This window comes from Delphinus delphis, chromosome 11 (assembly GCF_949987515.2).
Source record: "Delphinus delphis chromosome 11, mDelDel1.2, whole genome shotgun sequence".
In the NCBI taxonomy this organism is placed as follows: Eukaryota; Metazoa; Chordata; class Mammalia; order Artiodactyla; family Delphinidae; genus Delphinus; species Delphinus delphis.
In genome coordinates, this window is record NC_082693.1 from 96,114,124 (window position 1) to 96,137,647 (window position 23,524).

Sequence of the window (23,524 nt, forward strand, 5' to 3'; positions counted from 1 at the left end):
ATTATAAGAGCAAGGGTGAAAGCTGATTAACGTCTGAAGATAGGAAACCTGATTAAGGTCTAGAAAATAGGAAATATGCAACCTTAAAAGTGTTAGAAATACATACATCACACTAGGTAATGACCTAATGAGAAAATATGCTTGTGTGTGTGGCATAGACTGTACCAGCATGGCACCTTCTGGAGAACAGAAAGAGGACACTGCCTTTCTAACGTTCACAGCAATAGGTAACCCAATAAATAGTGATGAATCACTCACATATCGGGATTTTTTTAAAAAAATCTTCTAATTAGAATTACAGTACTGCATAAACAAAGGAAAGGAAGAGGGAGCCAAAATTTTTCAATTCCAGAGTACGACTTCAAGATAAGAAACAAATATGTACGTAAAGCTGCTCAGCTATTGAAACAATAAAAGTTTTACATTTTGCTATCCAATAAAAATGAAAATAAAGTGTCCAGTGATAGCAGTCAGATGGGGATGAGAGCACAGGGTCCAGATGAGAAGAAAAATAAGAACTGACTGAGGAGGAAGACGGAGGGGGGCCTTGGAGCAAGCCGCATGCTAATTCTGGGATTCTGGAAGACACGGTCATGAAACAGCAACTACAGTTAACTGGAAAAGCTAATTTGTTCATTTTCTATCACAAGTCCCAGTTGTGAGTTTGTAGATTAGCTGTGGCTGTTAAGAAAGGAAGTTGCAGCATGTAATAAACGGAATGCCTGACAGTAGGGGGAAAAGAAACCAACCCTCTATTAACTGTTAACTCAAGTAATTCATTTAGCTACACAGTAAGAAAAAAATACAGGCAGAGGTATGCAAACTAGTCTAAAACATGCCTAAGTTTTTAATTTATTCCCTCTATTTTGAAATGAAGCATGCACATATGTTCTAAAACCAGAGTAGAAATTATAAAGCATAGTCCTTCATTTGTTTGGGTCAAGATGTATTCATCAAGAAAATCAAACATGTACTTTAACATTTTCTCAAAGCATTTTGGATAAAACACTCCACACTGTTCAGTTGATATTGAACTGGGTGAACATTTCCATCAAGAAGCTCTAAAACTAGGTGTGCTTGAAAGGTAAGGGTTCTGTTAAATCAATCACTCTGGAGGGAAAAAAAAAAATCAATGAAAATTTTACTTTCAGCATGTCTCCCTTAAAGGAAATGCATGTTCTAAACAGCACACTCACGTTTTCCTGTCAAAGGCGGCTTCAACTGCCTAACTTTGCAGATCAGCTTCCGTACCTGCCTCCTTCCGTCCCTGCTGGTATGTCTGACCTCGGCTCCCAGCTGAATTCTCCCAGCACATTTCATCATTTCCTGTTGGCTGCCGACTCCTTGCAGCCGAGATAAGGCCATTCCCCTACACTGCTGCATTCACCCTACAGGCACCAGGTTCTCAGACCACCTCTGCAAGCCTGCTGGGACCATCACAGAAGAGCTGTCTTTTCAGTAAGTAGCCAAACAGAAATCTCAGTATTCCGTGGAAAATCAGAGACAAAAGGACTGAGAACGAAAATCATATCACCCCCCAAAATCAACTTATATATAAACTAACTTATACTGTATGTGATGGTCTTAGAGTCTCTTCTTGTATTTGGGATCCTCCCATTTAGGAGGGAAAAAAGACATGCTCTGTTTCTAAGGAGCCAGGAGTTAATGTGACAGGGGTTTACTTGCATGGGATAATCTTCCATTGCCCCTACATGTAAAACTCGGCTTCTCTCTGTGACTCCACACACAAGGCAAAGCAGCTTGACAGTGGGAGATGCAGGGGAAGCCTGACACAGGCTCATGCTGGACACAGGCAGGGGACCCTGGTCTCAGCAGTGTGACTGCCTCCTAGGAACTAGGGCACTCAAATATGCAAGTGTGATTCCGTAGAAGTAAAAATCAACACAAAAACACTTTACTTCCTAGAGTTTTACAAAGAACTGAAAGTGAAGGAAAAAAATAATAATATAACTTTAGGTGAGGAGGAAGAGATCCTATCTCCTCATTTTATTTATTTTTCAAGTGTTGAGAGGTTTCCTTTTTTAAAAATATTTATGTATTTGCGCCAGGTCTTAGTTGTAGCAGGTGGGCTCCTTTTAGTTGCGGCTCGCGGGCTCCTTAGTTGTGGCATGCAAACGCCTAGCTGCAGCATGCATGTGGGATCCAGTTCCCCGGCCAGGGATCAAACCTGGGGCCCCTGCATTGACAGCACGGAGTCTTAACCACTGGGCCACCAGGGAAATCCCCCTAACTCCTCATTTCCAAATGTATGCGTCCACAAAAACATACTATATTAATTCCCATTAGATAAAGAGGAGGCACAACTCTGTGCCGAGCGAGGCCAGGACAGGGCAGAGCAGAGAGGGACAGAGCAGCAAGGGGTCACCAGGAATGCTTCTGAGCAGTGTTCTGGTTTTTGAGCTGTTATGGGTATGGTGTATTTATGAAAATTCATTGGTATACACACGTATAATATGCACACTTTTATGTACATATATTTACACCTGAATAAAAAGTGTTTTAAGGGGCTTTCCTGGTGGCCCAGTGGTTAAGACTCCGCGCTTCCACTGCAGGGGGCAGAGGTTCCGTCCCTGGTCAGAGAAGATCCCACATGCCGCAGAGCAACTAAGCCCGTGTGCCACAACTACTGAGCCTGTGCTCTAGAGCCTGCAAGCCACAACTACTGAAGCCCACGTGCCTAGAGCTCGTGCTCCGCAACAAGAGAAGCCACCGCAATGAGAAGCCCGCGCACCGCAACGAAGAGGAGCCCCCGCTCACCACAACTAGAGAAAGCCTGCGCACAGCAACGAAGACCCAATGCAATCAAAAATAAATAAATAAAATTGATTCTTTAAAAAAAAAAATCTCGGTTTAGAAATTCCTTAATAGAAAAACACCAATAAAGCAAAGGCCATATCAACAAAAGCCCCAATTATTTGACATGTGATAATCATTCACATTACTCAGAATATTATGATACCACTTTCCCCTCACCCTCCCCACGAAGTCAACCCAACACAGACTTCACCGTACTCTGCCGCCAGCTTAGTTAAGTCAGTTACACCCTTACAGAGGTGCACACGCCACAGTAGCGCCCTCTGATCTGCAGGGAGGCTGGCCACTTCATCCCAGGGTTTGCTGTGGGACAGACAGGATCAGGAACTGAAGGTCTAATGGCCCTAAAGGTCATTTTGTCCAGTGGTGGACACTAAGGCTGGAAAAAGTTGAGCAACAAGTCAAAAGGCTTGCTGAGTACCAAGACAGGCTTTCTAAAACCAATGGCATGGCAGTTATCTTTCAAAGTACATGCTTTAAGTTTAAGCGGCATAAAAATATGGTCGCCAAAGCCTTTGTCTGGGGGTATTTTCTTCCACTAAGAAGGAATACACACCTGAGTTGTTCTAGCAAAGCAAGCTGATTGTCTACCTCTTCTTGCTATCAGCTAGCATGACAGGAAATTCTTCTTTGCCCCAGAGCCCCTCTTAGTGCTCTTGGTTATGGGAGGGACAATCATAGCAAGGTTTAAGAGCCTCATGCTCTTTATTTTTTTTTTAACTCCAACAAACAAAGGCTGCTCAATAAACATTTATATAGTGCTTACTTTATTTATGGTCAATCATGAAAATAACCCTATGAGGGTAAATACTGTTACCTCCTCCATCTTCCAGGTGAGATAACTGAGGCACAGAGAAGTTATATTACTTGCCCTGTGTCCTGGAGCTGGTTCAAGGCGAGGGCCAGGAATGAACCCCAGGCAGTCAGCCTCCAAAGCCCAGCTGTTAACCACTACACCACACTGCCTCTCCATCTTGGCTTCCCTGAAGAATCAGAACTGGGTCTTGGATACAGCTGCTGCTTAATAAAAACTGTATATGAACTGAATTAAGAAGGCAGATAGCAGTAGCACTATGAAGTAACAAGACCAGCTTTCCAGCGTGGCCAGGGCACCTTCTCCCTCCTCGTAACTTCAGCCACATCTCACCAGTGGATGCCTGGCAGGAGGCAAGCTCTCCTGGCCCTCTGGCAGCTCTCCCATCCTGGGGCAGGGGTGCAGCCCCTGGAGGTGGTGCTGGGACAGAAACACTGCTCCAGGGAAACTCACCTGCTAACTTCTAGCATGTGGTGCCTAAACTGGTATTTCTGGTTCCAAACTGGTTTGTCACCAGACTTGAAACCATTGGGCATTCATTCAACAAACATTAGTGCCAGGCACAGTGCTTAGGGCCTCGGGGCCCCATGACTGAAAAGCCAAGGTCCCTTCCCTGCATTGCTCACAGTTTATGGGCACAGCAGAAGTGTAAATAAATTAAAATGGCACCAGCTGATAAATGCTAGAACCAACGTGTGCCAAGGGTTGAGGGAACAGTGTGAAGGGAGCAGGGACCCAGGGTGGGAAGGCTTCACAAAGCAGGGGACACAAGTGGGTTCTCCAAGAGCTTGCCACCAACCTACTCAAACCATGTGGATTAAGGCAGAAAAAAAATTCTGAAGCAGAGAGTCCAGCAAATTAGCTAAAGACTGCCAGGGTCATCCATTAGCTCAGCCATTGTTACCAAGGCACATCAGCAGGGGGATTCCAGTGAACAGCCGTTAACCTAGCAGAACTCACAGAACTCACAGACAGCGTCTCACCACGCTACCTCTTCTATCTGATACCTTTGTTATATGACTGTCACGTGGTGAAAATGGCTGCCTCTACCGAGTTTTTTTTTTTTTTTTTTTTTTCCGGTATGCGGGCCTCTCACTGTTGTGGCCTCTCCCGTTGCGGAGCAGAGGCTCCGGACGCGCAGGCTCAGCGGCCATGGCTCACGGGCCCAGCCGCTCCGCGGCATGTGGGATCTTCCCGGACCGGGACACGAACCCGCGTCCCCTGCATCGGCAAGCGGACTCTCAGCCACTGCGCCACCAGGGAAGCCCATCCCGAGCTCGTTTAAAAGATCCCATAAGATAGGTACTACTAGTCCCCTTTTACAGAAGGGAAACGAGCACAGAGAAGTTAAGTGACCTGCCCAAGGTCACCCAGCCAATAATGGCAGAATGGGGATCCAAACTCAGGTTCACCTGATACGTCAAAGCCCATCCTCTTTCTACCACACTCTTATGCCCCCCATGGAACTAGAGCTGTGAAGCAAACTAGGATATTTAGCAACAGGTCATGTCATATGGAGAAAGAGTAAAATTTCTATGTCAATTTCCCCCCATTCCTCTATTGGTCTGTCCTTGCTCTAATACCACCCTTTTTTAAAAAACAGCTTTACTGAGGTATAATTCACATACCATACAATTCAGCCATTTAAAGTGTACAATTCAATGGTTTTTAGTATATTCACAGATATGGCAACCATCACTCCAATTTTAGGACATTTTCATCATCTCAAAAAGAAACCCTGTACTCTTTAGCTATCGCCCCTCTCCCTACCCCACCATGCCTTCCCCCAGCCCTAAGCAACCACTGCCTCTTACAAGGTGATTCTTTCTGTGTTTTTTTGTTTGTTTTTTGGCCACACCACAGGGATCTTAGTTCCCCAACCAGGGACTGAACCCGTGCCCCCTGCAGTGGAAGTGCGGAGTCCCAACCCCTGGACCGCCAGGGAAGTCTCACAAGGTGATTCTTAAAGAGGTTATGGGCACACAGTAATTGGGTTGTTAATAAAACAGTGCAACTTGCAGTTCTGTGCTTTATTCCTCCCAACTGGGCTAAAGCTAACAGCTGAGCCAGGACAGAGCAGGACAAGAGCCAGACGACTCAGAGGCAGAGGCTGGGGTGGGAGGCGGGGGTGCCTGGCATCCCCATGCTACATGTGCTACACGGTTCACATGTCTTGGAACTTAGCAAGCCCTAAATGCAGAGCCAAGCGGCCTAGCGCCAGCAGGGATGGCACAAATCATGCAAAAGCCCTAGAAGAGCCTCTCTAAGTCACAAGACCTTAAACCATTCGGAATGCCCATCCCCCCATCTCCAGAAAGACAAATACCAAGATCATATCGGCTGCCACAAGCTAAGGGTCACCAGAATAGTGTTGTTCTGAGAAGCCAAACCACTTAAGGACTAACAAGAGTCAAGGCTCTGATGAAAAGGTGACACCCCCAAAATCTCGGTTTGTTTATTTGCTCTTCCTCTCAGCCTTCCTCAAGTGCTAAGAAAAGTTGGGGGAAGGGGGTATTACAAACAGACTATGTATATACTCCTGCAGAGCCCTGATTTCTCTGCCACACTTCTCCATACAGGACATCAAAAAACAGCTGTGTGCAGCATCATCGACATGCAGTGGAAAACTACTTGGCGCTTAAAAGGAATGAGCCACTGACAGAAGTAACATGAGGGAAACAAAGAAACATCATGGTGAGCAAACGAAGCCAGATGCAAAAGATACACACCGTGTGTCTCCTCTTTACATGAAATTCTAACCCAGGAAAAACTCACCTAGGGTGACAGATCAATGTATGCCTGGGGCTGGGGACAGGGGGGCTGACTGCACGGGGGCACAAGGAACGTTTTGAAATGATGGAAATGTTCTGTGTCTTGATTAGGACAGTGGCTACACAGGAGTATCTATTTGTCAAAGCCTCTAAATGAGGGCATTCAGTTGTATGTTAATTAATATCTCAGTAAAGAGAAAAGGGAGGGGGAGGAGGGGGAGAAGACAGGACAGGAGAGAGGAAGAAAGAAGAAGAGGAGGAAAGGAGCCCTCTGCAGAACTTGAAAAACAGAACTTTCTCCTGCTCCCAGCATCCGCATCAGCGGTACAACAGCGATGGACATTCACCAGGAACTGAACTTCAAGGTCCTCTGGTTCAAAGGCCAAATAAAATAAGTTCTGTGTAATGTTAGCACTAAGTATATTTTATTAGGTCTCAATTCTTAGCATAATTGATCCTCTAACACACACAAATGATTCTGATGAGCCCGAATGGTCCACTTTCTAACCAGGTTAGCTCAGTTCTCTCCATCATCACTGCAGTAAAATTTGATAATGCCAGTCAGCAACTTAGAAATGGCAGCTCTCAGTGACAGGTTTCAATGGTTGACAGTCAGTAAATAAGTAAAATCTAATAACGATAATTACAGGTATTAGATTTTCCTTTTTTTTAATTGATAAGTAAATCTTAAATTCTAGAAACCTACCATGTTCATAAATAGGTTATATAAAAACCTTCTGATCTTTTTGTTGTTTTTGTTTTTTGGTTGGGGAGAGGATAGTGGCTGTGTTCGAACCCTACTGGTTAGCCTTTCATATTTTTCATGAACCAAGACATAAACAGAGCCATCTTACCTTTAATACTCTTCTCACATAATGTACATAAAAAGGAATAAACAAAGCCAAATTTCTATCATTCTCTATCGAAGAAGGTGCCAGGACAAGCTAAGTACCAGTTCTATCTTTGGCAAAGTTAAAAAAAAAAAAAAAGGTTAAGACCTTTTATATAAGCTTCTTTGCTTCTCTGACACTTGCTGAAAGCTTAAAAAAAAAAAAGAGAAAGAAAGAAAATATGAAGCCAGACTAATTAAAGCAGAAAGCCCAATTAAGAAGAACTTCAAAGCACCAAATGTGATAGGAAAAAACATGTTAATTTATTTCCTTATGCATTTTATAAAATGCCAGCATGAGAAGCAACACCTGGACTTCTAACACAACATCTCAGTGGTTAGGATGTCATACAGCTCCTGCCGCTGCCCCCCAGTCCCAGGAACAGCTCGAGCCTTCTTTGGGCAACACACCCAAAGAAGAAGGTCTGAATTCAAAAAAGAGTGGTGCGCAGAGTTTGTGGTGAGTTTTGGGGTATTTTCAGGAACAGAGTTGAGATATGCTGTGTTAATGTTTTATTAGAGGCTTATTGGTGTGATTTCCCCCCTCATTTATTTATACGTACGCTCTCTCTGCTAGACTCTGGAAGTCACAAGCTAAATAATTCACCACACTTTTCCTTAAGCAGCTTAGAGTTTAGTAGGGTAGACAGACAAGCCCCCCAGAGGACCACACAGTGTGACAAGTGCTACGTAATAGACCTAAGCAGGAGTGAAGGGGGTTGGGGGGTGGGAGGCTGGGAAGAGATGTGGGAAGACTCCCCAGGAGAGGGGACCCTGAGCTGAGTCAGGTAAGAAGGGGTTGTGTCACTCTGCATCTGGCTATGGCTTCCTCTTCCCCAGGGGAGAGGGCAGGGCACCATATGAAAGCTCCAACTTCACTGACCAGCGCCTTTCGTTAAGGGCATGTGAACTAAAATATTGCCTGCCATATCAGTAAACAAAGGATGTTACAGCCATCAAGCCACCACATTACAGCGGCCCGACAGCAAGCCCTGAAGAAACTCAGGATAGAAACAAGATGCCCACCATCTAGCAGTCAACTGCCTCAGCCAACCCCGATGGTGAACCCTGAGGAGACTCGGGATGAGAAAGCACAGGATGCTGGCCCCATGTAGCTGAGGTGCATTACAAAGGAATGATTTCAGTGAGCCCAGACTCTTGCATCTTCCCATACATAGAAAAGTGCTAAATTCCTTAACTTGAGATATCTGGTTTTCTTTTATTAACAGTAACCCTTTGATGTTTGGACTACCTGGTCTTTTGTTGCAAAAACTCCTATATATCCTGGCTCCCCACCATGCCTCTTTGGAACAGTTTCTCAGTGTTATCTGAGAAGTTGTGTCCCAGGCTTGAAGTTCTCAGAATGTCCACCAAATAAAACATAACTCTCAACTTTTAGGTTGTGCATTTTTTTTCGGTCAACAGGCAGAATCACCCAACATAAGGCTGCCAACTTTATTTTGTCCACTAAGGACGTTAAGAAAAGAGAAAACCTAGCACTTAGCATTATTCCATTTCAAAGGCATTTTAATAATTTTAAAAAGGTATTTTAACACTAAAAAGTGGGTCATACAACTTCAGAATAAACGAAAAGCCTCAAACTAAGTGTCTTTAGCTTAAACAATGATTATACTGTTGATATTTTGGCGGCACAGCAGTAAAAATACCATCATAAACTTGTGTCTGGAAACCCTGCAAATAGAGGATTAAATTAGGGACTATTTTATGACATTTTATATACATTTGCCAGGATCTTTACATACAATGATTCCACACTTCATGATAGCCCTACAAGGTGGGAGTACTGTCCCTATTTTTCAGATGAGGAAACTACGGCCGACGGGGCAGTGGCTTCTCTGTGGTCACGCAGCAGTGGCTGTGCATGGGCAGAACTGCTACACTTGGTTCCCTCTGACAGCGGAGGCTGTCCTGGGTCCCACAAACACTGAGTAGGAGCGTTCTAGGTGACGTCTGAGGTTCTTATCAGATACTAAACATCTATTTTATTGCTGTTGCTTTGGCGATAGCAAAGGAAGAATTCAGTTCTGCCACCTTTTACTTATCTATTTTTGATAGTCCCAAACAACCAACTCAAATCCTTTGTGAAACCAGGAGAGGTATAAATATGTAAATAAATGAACGTGATCCCAAGAACTCCAGAATGCTACCATCACCTTCTCCTTTCTCCTTCCCCATTTTGGACCTGTGCTAGGCATAAGGTGGGAAAGATGGAAAAGATCAAGAACCCCATGTGCCAAGAAACTGGAAACATTTGAACTCTTACTCAAGACTTTCAATCCTGTACTTCAATTTGGCATGTAATAAGAATACATTAAGTGTTTAATAAATGAATGAATCTAAAGCTCGCAGGCACTGTTGAGTGTTATAGAAAGTCAACTTAAAAGACATGGTCTCTAACCTCTAAAAGCTTCCATTCTCTGTCTGAAATATGATTATAAATATAATACAAACTTAGAAGTGTATCTTGTTTTACAAATTTTACGTTTTTCTTCTACTTTCACCATTTAAAATGGAAGTCTACTAAACAGTCTTTTAACACAATGTTCCCAGTCGTACTCTGGCACGGGTCATGATCCTGCCGTGTGAGGACACAGGCCAGGTAACCATTGGAGGCAGGTCCCCTATAGGGTCCTCCACAGACTTCTGTGTGAGAAAAGCAGTACTGAGTTGGGCCAGATGACAAGAGAGGGGCAGAGGTGAGCCGGTGCAGGATCTTGGCACGTCTGTAAGCTTCCTGTGCCTTGGCCTGTAACATGAAGACAGCCTCGATAACCACCTCAGGGGTTGGGAAGACTGAGTGAGATAAGGTACGCGTAGTGTGTTTTTCAATGGTAGCATGGAGATCACCTCCTCAGGACAGAACTGGATGCTCCAGAGGATGCTGATCACAACTAAAGTCAGGGAAGGGTCAAAGGGGCCTCTCCAAGAGTAGGGCTGAAACATAGGAGGCACATACTCAGGCGGCAGCAGCATAAGGTTAACCCCCAGGAAATTCAGAGAGTAGGCAATTAGTAAATGTCGGAAAATCAATGAATCAATGTCATAACAATCCAAATGGAAACAAACTCACAATGACCACAAGGAATGAAGTATGGATATGGACAGGCTGGTTCAGAAGGTCTCATGAAGGAAGATAAAGTGAGGGAACCCTGCCGAGAGGCTGACTGGGCTGAGCACCTGGCAGGAGTCACAGGGAGAAAGCAAGCCACTCAGCCTGGCAGTGGTCACTTTGCATTTGTGACAGGTGACCCATCTTAAGATGAGGGACATGTATCTCTCATGTGTGAAACTAAGCTAAAGATGGACAGGTTACAAAACAGTTTAAATATTATGACCCCATTTGTTTTGCTTCGTTTTGTTTTTAAAGTTGCTATCCTTTAATCATACCAAAAAGCCCTAATTTGATAAAATATCAGACAGAAAAACTGATTAATCTCATTGATATCTTACAGGCAGAGATGCTATTGAAAATGTCCAGCATTTGATAGGCAAGGGGGATGAAGCACATAATTAGATTTGAAAATATATGGAGTGCTTCACGAATTTGCGTGTCATCCCTGCACAGGAGCCATGCTAATCTTCTCTGTATCATTCCAATTTTAGTATATGTGCTGCCGAAGCGAGCACTCCCGTTTGTTTTTAAAAATCACATTTGTGTGTGTGACTTTAACAATCTGGAGAAGTGTACATCTAGGTACTGACAGTGATTTTCTCTTTTCAAAATCTATATTTGTACTTTACAAAGTACATGTACTGATTTTATAATGAAGAAATAAATGAGTTCCTTTAGGAGTTTTTAAAACCAGACAGATGATGCCAAGGCTGGGTTCAAAAGGGCTGTCCAGATCCCCACTACTGAGAGGGGGTTCAGGACCACAACTCGCAGAAGATACAGGGAGGTCACAGGCAAACCTCTGCCTGCAGGGCATGTCACCTTCTGCAGCTGGCTTCACCAATGGTGCAATATTTCTTGGGGGAAAGAGGAGGGACGGGATTCCTGAGCACTCCACAAAATTTATTCCATAAAGTCTGAGATTTTACAAACCACTTCTATAAAGAAACACAAGTTCCAGGAAGAGTTAAGACTCTCCAGCCGCACTGAAAAGCAGCAGGTGCTGGCCCCAGCCTCAAGCCAGAGATCTCATCCACAGTGGGGAAGTTATTTAAAACCTCCACATCACATGAATTAATTCCATGCAGAGGCAGGTCTAAGGGAGACAATCTGGTATATAATCAAGTCTTAGTCTGCTGGATGAAGAGAACCAAGTGAAAGGCCCCATCCCCAGCGCCATCCACACACAGGCAAGGACGAGACTTAGGCTCTCAACAGCCAGACTGCCCCTTCCCTAAGAGGGGACAGTGCCTCTGACAGCTCACATGATCGGTGACCACCAAACGCATTCAATTAACATACACACACAAAGCTGTCATAAAGGCCTGAAACAGGTAAGAAGAGACAAACCTACACACTGGGAGTAGGGCTGGGGGTAACTGTATAAACAGTCACAAGTTAGTACTAACTTCCAGAGCCAAGATCCTTAAAGTGTGACACCACCAAGTGTGCTTATTATACCTCATGACAATGTTCACTTTTACAACTCATAACTCGGTGACTGTGTGTTTGCAGGTTAACTGAGGGAGCACAAAGATAGCGAGTTTATCCAGATCCTGGGTCACGCTGTGCTTGTTCCCTCAGTATACCCTTCACAATCCACTGACAATCCCCCACCTCTTAGATAGTCCCTTGGGATTCAGGAGGAGGGGCTAGGATCTTTAAATGGAATCAGTATTTATCTAACTACATTCACTGAAAGACCAGACTCACAATTTGTAAGGTCAAATTGCTGCACATATGAGAAATAGGCTGCATCCAAATTCATTAGATTCAAATGTTCTTTGCAGTAAATTAGTGTGACAATAAATAGTCAAGATTTTCTTTCTATTCCATAAATATATTCCAACTAATTTGTAACCTCATTTTAATTGGAATTATTGTCTGATGGCACACTAATGATTTTTTTTCTTCAAAGATGTTAAGAAATAGTATTACATAGTTATTAGCAGTACCACTTAACATTGGTTTAGCTGCAAGTTTTTCTTCATATCCGGGCCTTGAGGAGGAAACAAATACATTTAAGATGAGTAATAGCCTGAACAACTCTGGCAACAATCAACATCATAACACCTACACTATCAAAAACAACCTGGGATTCATTATAGCTGTAGATTGGAAATGTTTTTCTCTCTCTTTTTTTAAAATTTATTTATTTTGGCTGCGTGGGGTCTTTGTTGCTGCGCACGGGCTTTCCCTAGTTGCGGTGAGCCAGGGCTACTCTTCACTGTGGTGCACAAGCTTCTCATTGCGGTGGCTTCTCTTGTTGTGGAGCACGGGCTCTAGGCGCACAGGCTTCAGTAGCTGTGGCACGTGGGCTCAGTAGTTGTGCTCGTGGGCTCTAGAGCGCAGGCTCAGTAGTTGTGGCGCACAGGCTTAGTTGCTCCACGGCATGTGGGATCTTCCCAGACCAGGGCTCAAACCCATGTCCCCTGCGTTGGCAGGCGGATTCTTAACCACTGCACCACCAGGGCAGCCCTTTCTCTTTATTTTTTATCGAAAATGTTAAACATATAAAAAAGAGAGACTAGAACAATGACCCCTAGTTTCAACAATTATCAACACATGGCCAATCTTGTTCCACCTATGATTATGAAAATTGTTAAATGCTCACAGAAGCATGCAACTCAAATACATCCTTACTTGACCCTGCAGGTCCACAGCACGCATCCTCACGCTGGGAAGAGGCACAAAGCAAGAAAAGCAGGGGCATTGGCCTGAAGGACTAGCAACCCAGTGGGGAACCAGAGCCACATAAAACATGTATAAAATCAAGGAATAAAAATACTAAGCCTGGGGCTTCCCTGGTGGCATAGTGGTTGAGAGTCCGCCTGCTGATGCAGGGGACACGGGTTCATGCCCCGGTCCGGGAAGATCCTACATGCCGCGGAGCGGCTGGGCCCGTGAGCCATGGCCGCTGAGCCTGTGCGTCCAGAGCCTGTGCTCCGCAACGGGAGAGGCCACAACAGTGAGAGGCCCGCATACCGCAAAAAAAAAAAAAAAACTACTAAGCCTGCAAGGTGAACCTCTGCAGTGATAAGCCATGCTGACGTCACTGTACTCCCTGATACAATACATGAGGACAGCACTTCACCTCTGCATATTCTTCACCCAAACTCATCAGGCCAGTCTAACAATGTGAAAAACACCAGGCAAACCCAAATTTGACGGCCACTCCTCAAAATATCTGACTAGCACTCTTCAAAACTGTCAAGGTCATGAAAAATAAGGAAAGACAGAAAGCGTCACAGATGGAGGAGACTAAGAAGCCATGAGGACTAAATGCAATGTGATATCCTGGATTGGATCCTGGAACAGTCCGAGAACCTCAGTAGGCAAACTAGTGAAATCCAAGTAAAGCCTGTAGTTTATTTAATAACACTGTCCAATGTTAATTTCTTAATTCTGACAAATGTGTCATGTTTAGGTTAAGTTAACATTAGGGAAAACTGGGTGAAAGGTACATGAAGAATCTGTTTTATCTTTGCAACTTTACTGTATATCTAAAATGTTTCCAAAATAAAGTTTATTACAAAAATAATAATATAAAAAATTTAACTGGCTAATGAGTATTCATTATATCCTTCAGAAGAAGGAGTCAGTGACAATGTAGTTTTCATTTCAAAATTCAGCCTGGGAAGATGAAACCTAAAGAAACAAAGCAATTTGTTAAAAAGTCTCAAAGAAAGTAAGCACCTTGAAATGAAGGCAGGGCCCCCGGCCACACCAGGTGATTGGTGGCAGCACACCACTGGGGAACCTGTGACTGTGATAATGAACTGGGCTGACAGCCAGAAGTGACTTCCTAACCTCGAGGCTGCCCCTGCCTGGTCTCCCGCTCCACCCAGAGCAGTGCTGGTCAGGCGCCAACCCAGTCTCCTTGTACCACCCTAAGCTGCCCCCAGCCTCCCCCCGGTCCTCTCCCCACGAGCCCATCCTCAGAGCACCAGCACCTCTCTTCATTCACTCGGCAATCTCTGAGGGGCTGCAGGTTACCACTAAGCTGAATGCAATAAAAGGAGGCGGTATTACAAACCACTACATAATAATTCATTTTTTTAAAATAGTAGTTTATCTAGAGAAAAGATGAACTGTGATCAGAACTGTACACCAGGAAACCTGAAGTTGCAGCACTGAACAAGGGAGGGGCTGGAAGCAGCAGCAGCAGCAGCAGCATTCTACCTTCAGTCTTTCTGACCTGGAGACCACGCTTGGAACAACCGAGCCTACGAGTGCTCACTCGTGCTTTTAAATAGCTTTGAACGTGCTTCTTTATAACAGCACCATCCTACATTTGAAATAGGACACAATTCTAGAAATGAAAGTGCAGATCTGGATTTTCAAACTATGAACAGCATGTGGGGATTTCATTCATTCTGAAGCAGATTTAAGATGACTTCTGTGGCTGGGAGCAATGCAAAAGTAAATACCCGTGGCAGAGCAGCCGGATGTCTGCCTTCGCGCAGAAGCAAACATGTCTTGCGCTTGAACGTCAGCCCAAATAAGAACTTATGTGAAATATTCCTGCCCAAAATGCCCTGCAACAAAATTACTGAAAGACAAAGAGAGGAAACCAGCACTGATGTTTTTAAAATAATCTTAAAATAAGATGACAATCTAAAAATGTTGTACTTGTTCTCCATAACAATTTGAAAATGAACACAATCTGCCATGTTCCTCATCGATGAGGCAATCCCTCCTGAGCAACTTCATTATTTCTGCTTATCCAGTAACTGAAGAGAGTCTTACAAAATGCAAGTCAAAACTTCCCCAGTGCCCTGAAGTATGCAACTAGGAATCTGGCCAAGAGTGTCACTGCTCAACAGCCCTCCACTGAGGCTTCACCCTTTAACGTCACATTAAGAAAAAGGCTACATATGGTTCCCCCATTCATTTTTTTAATGTTTTCTTAAACTAGAAACTTTCCAAATACATCTTGGACTTTACACATTTGTCAGTTTTGCAGAGTTCATGGGCAAGCTCTCAGGCCACATGCCTGTGGCTCCGGTAGGTTTGACAAGCCCCGCACCAGTGCCAGGCGTGGCCCCCTTCCCCAGATAGCCGGTGGGGTGGATGCTCCCCTCTCTGAGCTGCTGCGGAAGCAGGCTGTTGTACTCCATCCAGTCTTAGGTCTGTGCCTGTCCCCTCCTCCTCCCTTCCCCATCCTGTCTCACTGCCCTCGTTTCCTTGGCACCTAGGACAGGGCTTAGTACCTAGGGGCACAGCATATACCAAAAGAAGAAAGGAAAAAAAAAAAAAATCCATGAGAGAAATGGCAGCTTCGCCCTTGGGCGTGTACAGCTCAGGTGTGAATGCCAAGCCTCAGGAATAGAAGTGCACCTCAACTCGAAGCCTAGAACAAATCCCAGGTCACAACCTACCAGCTGTGGCCTCACAAAGTGATTTCACTCTGAGTCTCAGTTTCCTCGACTGTAAAAAGATCAGCCCCTCCCACCCCTTTTCTTTCTCTCTCCATCCCAGACCAACACAAGGCAGCCATGTGGAGCAAGCGTGTCTGCTCTACGGATGCAGCTGACCCTTGCAGAGGCTGTGCCAAAGCCTGGAACACAGTCAGGGCAAGTCAGCACATCCCCCGGCTAGCGCGGCATCTGCTGCGTGCACCATATCCTCTGGACCTGTTACAAAGGTGGTGTTTTGGTCACATTCTGACTCTCTTGTATCACTCTCTCATAGGTCTGAACCTGAGTGAGTTTAACTTATGAACTCTCTCAAACCCAATGCCAACGCTCAATTATTAGCATTTATTAAGCTCCACCATACGCTCACCACAAAGTTAAGTGCTTTCAAGGAATACAAAGATCGTTTAAGTCAAAGCCCCCATTCTTGTGATTTACTCATCAGGAAGATAAAACTAAAATAATTCTATTAAAAAGCAGAATAGAGGAAGGAGGGGTTGCCTCTTCTTATATTGACCAGGTACAGACCGGAAACAGACCCACAGGCTGCAGTAGGAGAGGCACGGAGAGTTTTCGTTTAGTGGGAACAGAGATTCAGTTTGGGATGATGAAAAAGCTCTGGAGATGGCTGGCTGGTGATGGTGGCTGCACGACAGTGTGAATGCGTGATGCTTAATGCCACAAAACTGTACAGTTAAAAATTATCAAAATGGTCAGTTTTATGTTATGTATATTTTACCACACACACACAATTTTAATTTAGAAAAAAAGACAGACCCACACATATTTCAAGATTTCCTAAGTGACAGAGGTAGAGTCCCAAGGTTCAGGAGGGCCACTCAGTAGTGAGGCTGTCTCAATCAAACATGCACTCAGAAGAAAAGAAAACTAGATTTTTACCTCACACCAAACTCAAAAATCAGTTACAAATTACTCCACAAAGACTAAGGGTTAATAGGAAAAGCAAAAACTTAAAATTGTTAAAAGAAAATACTGAGTACCTTTATGATCTCGCAGCAGAAAAGGATTTCCTTTAAAAAGTCCTTAAAAATACCTATCATAAAAGAAAGGATTAATATAGACAACTACATTGAAATTTTAAATGTTTAACAAAAGACAACATAGTGAAAGTGAAAAGACATGCACAAACTATGAGACAATTCCTGTACCTCATATAACCAATAAATCAACTGGTATACAGAATGTATAAAGAACCCATACAAATCAATAAGAAAAATACAGACAACCCAAGAGAAAAAATGGGAAAAGCCTTAATCAGGCATGTCACCAAGAGAACCCATGAATTGTTAACACCCATGTGGAAAGAGGCTCATCACCCTCAGTAAGCAGGTAAGTTCAGACCAGAATGAGATAACATTTGACATCCGCTAGGTGGGTAGGATTAAGCAGCGTGACCATTAGCCCATCTGGGCGAGGATGTGAGCAATGGGAATTCACACATGTGTTGGGTGGGAGAGTAAACTGGCACCCAACCTGGAGGAGGTATTTCTGCATGCTGAGCACACTCAACCCCAGAGGCCGCAAGTCTACTCCTATACAAACCTTAGAGGAATGAGTGCGCCAGGAGACCTGTACAAAGAAGGTTCATAACCACAGTACTCCTACTGGTCAAAAAAAATGGAAGCAATCCAATATCTGCTGACAGGAGGATGATAAATTGTGGTCTATGCATGTGATGGTTACATTTTATGTGTCATGAAATACCCAGATATTTCATCAAACATTATTCTGGGTGTCTCTGCAAGGGTGTTTTCTGATAACATTAACATTTTGATTGGTAAAATAGATTGCCCTCCAAAATGTTGGCAAGCCCCAATCCAATCACTTGAAGGCCTGGACAGAACCAAAAAGCCAACCCTTTGTAAGAAGGAATTCTCCACCTGTCAGCCTTCAGTCTTCATCTGCGCCATCAACTCTCCCGGGTCCCTAGGCTGCCAGCCTTTGCAGGGAACTGGAACTGCACTACCGGCTTGCTAGTCTCCATAATCACGTGAGCCAACTCCTCAAAATAAATCTCTTTCTGTACATATATAGATCCTATCGCTTCTCTTTCTCTGGAGAACCCAAATACAATATACACAGTGGAATATTATTCAGCAGTAAAAATGAAATTTGCAGATTACTTGATTCCCTTTTGATAAAGCTCATAAAAACTGAATATATTATTTACAGACACATATATATGTGTGTAAGTGTTCTCTTTTTTTAAAAAAGCAAGAGAATGATCAAATATCCTGGAATACCTGTGCTCCTGGCAGGAAGCCCCAACCAAGAGCCTCCCTGTGGTGCACAATGGTTTCAAGCTGGGAGGCTGCTTTTGAGGTTTTTATAATTATGCTTCGAAACGTACATATCCATCACCCATTGTTTACATAAATTTTAAGCTAATAAAGCATTTCTAAACTAGAGGCAAAAAAGAATAGTGCTATAAGAAAGACACAAGAGGGGCTTCCCTGGTGGCGCAGTGGTTGGGAGTCTGCCTGCTAATGCAGGGTACACGGGTTCGAGCCCTGGTCTGGGAGGATCCCACGTGCCGCGGAGCAACTAGGCCCGTGAGCCACAACTACTGAGTCTGCGTGTCTGGAGCCTGTGCTCTGCAACAAGAGAGGCCGCGATAGTGAGAGGCCCGCGCACCGTGATGAAGAGTGGCCCCCCACTTGCCACAACTGGAGAAAGCCCTCGCACAGAAACGAAGACCCAACACAGCCCTAAATAAATAAAATTAGACATTCTGTTAGACATTATATATATATATATATAATAATATTAAAAAAAAAGAAAGACACAAGGAAAAAAACACAGGTGTTCAACAAATGCCAGGCTAAAATCAGACCAATGCTGAGACCCGCCCCTCCCACCAAGGCTTTCCAGGCCAGTCTGGAAGGTCTAATCTGACCTGTACCCCTCCAGGGTTCGGATCATTCAGGCCTTCCCTCCCTCTCTCATTTTGAGAACATTGGTCCACTTATTTTGCATGCGGAAGAGGAAGGGGAAGGTTAGAAATTATGACTGGGCTAATTCCTTGCAGAGAGAAAACAGAACCATGTGCACCTGCCAGGCTAAGCCACCTGCTGCTGACCCTCGGTGCCCTAGATGTCATACTTGGTTCCCAGTGCTCCTACTACTACAACAAAACTGCTCCCCTGGCCGTTTAGAGGTGGCTTGTTACTTTTTGCAATCCTCTTCCCCCCTTGACCCCAGGAATTTATTCCTGGTTCCTGCAGAGTGAGAGCAGAAGCCACGCCCACGGTACAGTGGGAAGGGCAGGCCTTAGGAACAGGTGGTCATGTGCTCCAGACAGAAGAGAAACACAGGGCCAGCTCAGGCTGGACAGACACTGCCACAGCGGCTCCTCTGGCCCCTCTCCCTGCAAGCCTGTCAAGTCCAAAGGATCATCTGGGGATCCACAGATGTGAGGGAAGAGTACTGCATGCAGGCCTCCCTGTCATGCCTAGAGTTTAATTAAATGGCCACTTAACGTGCTCACTGCTGAGTTCTGGTAAGTATTTCTGTACTCGTTCTATGACCATTTTTCTTAGATTTTTATTAGGATTAGCTGCAGAATTTTATTATATGCCTTCCAACCATCTGCTGATTTAGTCAACGCAGGTTTTCTTTTTGTGTACTGAATTATTATGCATGACATTTAATTGAGCACTTACTATGCACCAAGCCCTGCTCTAACCACTCTACATGTAATATCCCATTTAGTACTGACACCAACTCTGTACGAAGGCACTCTTCTTATCCTGCTAATTTTACAGATGAGATTGAAGCTCAGGGAGATTAAACCATTTGGCCAAAGTCAGAGTAGTACATGGCAGGACTGGGATACAAAATATGCTCTAAGCCCTAGGCCACAGCTTTCTCCAGCTGACACAATTCCTCACATGAGGCTACCCTTGTACTTCTGGAATAAACCTTGCTTGGTCATGGAGAATTAATCTTTTAACACACTACTGTATTCAAGTTATTGTTTTACTTAGAAACATATTTAGAAATGTTGCAGATATATATATATATATATATATATATAAACATATATATGCACACACACATAGGAAATTGGTCTATAGCTTTCTCTAGATAATAGATGGAACGGGAAATAGGAAACCTAAACACTATAAAGAGATAAGCATATTTAACTACATAAAAATCTTCAAATTTTATGGAAAAAGACATCTAAACGAAGGAAAAACAAATCATAGAAACAGTAGCCAGGGGGATTGTTGTATCTGCAATAGTAACAACAAAGGATTTATAGCCCAATATACAAAACCTCCTAAAAACTGAAAAGAAAAACAATCCAATGCCGGGTGGGGGGGTGGGGGGGCAACAAAAAGCATGTATATAGAATTCACAGAAGAAGAAGAAATACTAGTGGCCAATAAACATGTGAAGTGATGCTCAACTTCACTAGTACAAATTAACAATGGGAAGGAATTCCCTGGCGGTCCAGTGGTTAGGACTTGGCGCTTTCACTTCCCAGCTGGGTTTGATCCCTGGTCAAAAAAAAAAAACAAAAAAAAAAACAATGGGATATGAATTTTACCCATCAGATTAGGAAAAAAACATCTAGTGCTGGTGGAAATGCCCAGTAAATGGTGTCCTCATACACTGTTGGTGTATGTCCTACAAAAAGGCTGAAGCTATTCAATCTGGCCTAACTTCCAGAAACTACTGACCTGGAGAGATACCCAGAGTATAGTATTCATTCATTCATTCACTCCACAATAAACACCTACCACATGCAGAGCACTTTGTTAAATCTTCGTTCTCAGAGAGCTTAAAATCAGGAGCGTGACAGCTAAAGGGAAGTGAAAACAGCAAGTTGCTGAGTGATGCCTACAGTATTAGTCCTTTTATTAAAAACACACTGATGTTTGTGAGAGCCTGGAGGAAGTTGTGAAGGCTCTGCTACACTGAAGTGGTCAACGCTGGTTCATCTCAGACTGTTGGTGTTGGAGGTTTATTACCATCTTGCTGTGCATACATCTTTTTTGTTTCGCTTGGCATGAGCATATAGCAAAAAATGCAATAACCTGTAACTTTGAGAAATCTAATAAAGAATATTGCAAACAGCTGTCATTGCACACAACAAAGAAGAGCACGAGGTCCACATCAAGTTAGCGGCAGAGCCAAGAGTCCACCCTCTGTCCGGCTGACTGACCGCAAAGCTGGGCTCTTCACTCCAGATGATACCGTTTCTCCTCACTTGAGTTCACCCACCCACACAGGGCAGAACTCAGGAAGACTGCTATGCTCATGTGGGCAGTAAGTTTCGGGAGGCAGTCTGGCAACATTTCTTGAATTCATAAGAATCACATATTTCTTGAGCTCCTATGGGTGATGTGCTATGTTTTTTTGCCTCTAGAAGCTCAGGTGGACTCACTGGAGATGATACAAAAGTGCATTTGCTATCAGGATGCATCCTGGCCTTTGGTTAATGTGTTATCCATTTCATGGGCACTCTACAAAGCGTTTCCCAACAGGCTGCTCTTTGCCTAGCATCCATTCCTCCTCCTTCTGGCAACAACATTCCAACTGGGCTTTGAGGAATCCCCCACCCCCTGGAAACAATCCCCTCCCCAGCTCCTCTGCAGGGTCCCCCTGGGTCTGTGAAGCTACCTTACCCAACGTCTCCCAAGGAAGTGCTTTTATGCTCAGGTTAGCTTAGCACCACAGAACTGTGACCAGTACGTTGTTTCCTGACTGAAAGGAACCCCATCCTTCTTGAGGAACCCCCAGCAACAGGGGTATTATGAAGCTTTGTCACTTAGGAGAAATAGCAAGTGCCTCTACAAAGGATAGACATAGAAACCTCAAAAGGCTTCAGACGTTCTTCCCACTGCCTAAGGCCCAGTGACAGTTACATCTGTTTATATCTCTACTAACAGAAAAATATTCAACTAAAGACAGAAAGAAATGAATGGCCCAGGTCAAATACCTGCTTCTCCATGAATTCTCTGATCCCTTCCTGCTGGGAGTATATGCTGTCTCTGAAGGCATCTGCCACATTTTAACTGTGTTACAGATTCTGAAATACAGAAATTGCCCCCACCAGGCTGGAAGTTTCCTGAGAGCAGAATCCCTGTCTAATTTACTAAAAGACCCCCTTGGCATTCTGGCCACATGTGACAAACAGAACCCCATGTTGCCCAGTGTACTAAACAAGTGTTTGTCCCCAAACCTGTTTATGTCAATTGTACATATAAATTGCAGGGACTGCCCTGGTGGCACAGTAGATAAGAATCCGCCTGCCAATGCAGGGGACATGGGTTTGAGCCCTGGTCCGAGAAGATCCCACATGCCACAGAGCACCTAAGGCCGTGCACCACAGCTACTGAGCCTGCACTCTAGAGCCCGCAAGCCACAACTACCGAAGCCTGTGCACCTAGAGCCCGTGCTCTACAACAAGAGAAGCCACCGCAAGGAGTAGCCCCCGTTCACCACAACTAGAGAAAGCCCACGCACAGCAATGAAGACCCAACACAGCCAAAAATAAATAAAATTAAATCTTAAATAAATAAATGCATATGTACTTACAAATATATATGGATGTGTATATGTGAATGTATATATATACATACATATACACCTCACTGTATAAGCCTATGAAATAAGTGTATAGTTGCTAAGATTTTTAAAAAGTTTAAAAACCCTAACTAAATCATAGGTGTGGGTAAGACAGGTAAGATAAGTGGACTGGGTGAAAATTTGTAAAATCTAGGATTTAGCGACTCAGGTTGCTTTACATATCCAAGTTCTCAATCCTCTTCAGGCAAAAACCAATATCAAACAGTAAATTATAGGCATAGTTTATGCAAGAAAACTGACAAGTCTGATCAGCAGATTCAAAGTAAAAGAAAAGGTCAATGAAAGATTGGCACATGAAATATAATCTTTTTTTAAAGTTAGAAATAAAATGCCTAAACTATGCATTTTTTTAATGATTCTTGCTTTACCTAACTTCTTCAGTTAGTTGACTACTGGCCAGTCTCAGTCCCATGAGACAAATGCTAAGCTACCATTGGTCAGGGGTCATATCAAGTACTGGGAACAGCACTGCCTCATGTAAAATAAACTAAGACTCAGCTGAAGGAGCTGTGCACAGGCTATGAGGCACCACACTTAGCATGGCATTAAAAACATTCTTCCCTGCCATCAGTGAAAATAGAACAGCTATACAATTTGCTTAAAGACCAGGACAAATTAATAAAAAGTATCTAATTCAGAATTCTCAATTTCCAATCTAAAAGAAAAAGCCCCAAGGAATTCCCTGGCCGTCCAGGGGTTAGGACTTGGCACTTTCACTGCTGTGGGCCCGGGTTCGTTCCCTGGTCTGGGAACTAGGATCCCACAAGCCGCGCGGTGTGGCCAAAAGAGGAAATGAACTGAAATTAAAAATAAATAAAAGAAGGGACTTCCCTGGTGGCGCAGTGGTTAAGACTCCACGCTCCCAACGCAGAGGGCCTGGGTTTGATCCCTGGTCAGGGAACTAGATCCCACATGCATGCGGCAACTAAGGAGCAGGCGAGACCCAGCACAAAAGAAAGACAGGAGGGGGGAGGGGGAGGGGGAGACGGGGCGGGGGGGGGGGGGGGGGGGGAGAGAGAAAGAGAGGAAGAGAGAAAGAGAGAGAGA

General features: G+C 44.0%; 1 protein-coding gene and 1 non-coding gene across 3 annotated transcripts in view; both read right to left on the reverse strand.

Moving 5' to 3' along the window:
• The window catches only part of PACSIN2 (protein kinase C and casein kinase substrate in neurons 2), a 139,707-nt gene that overhangs the window by 89,656 nt on the left and 26,527 nt on the right, over positions 1 to 23,524 (reverse strand). The gene's annotated exons all lie outside the window — the stretch shown is intronic.
• LOC132434677 (U6 spliceosomal RNA) lies at positions 10,851 to 10,957 on the reverse strand. The gene has a single exon (XR_009521392.1). It is a non-coding gene; the product is annotated as a U6 spliceosomal RNA (small nuclear RNA).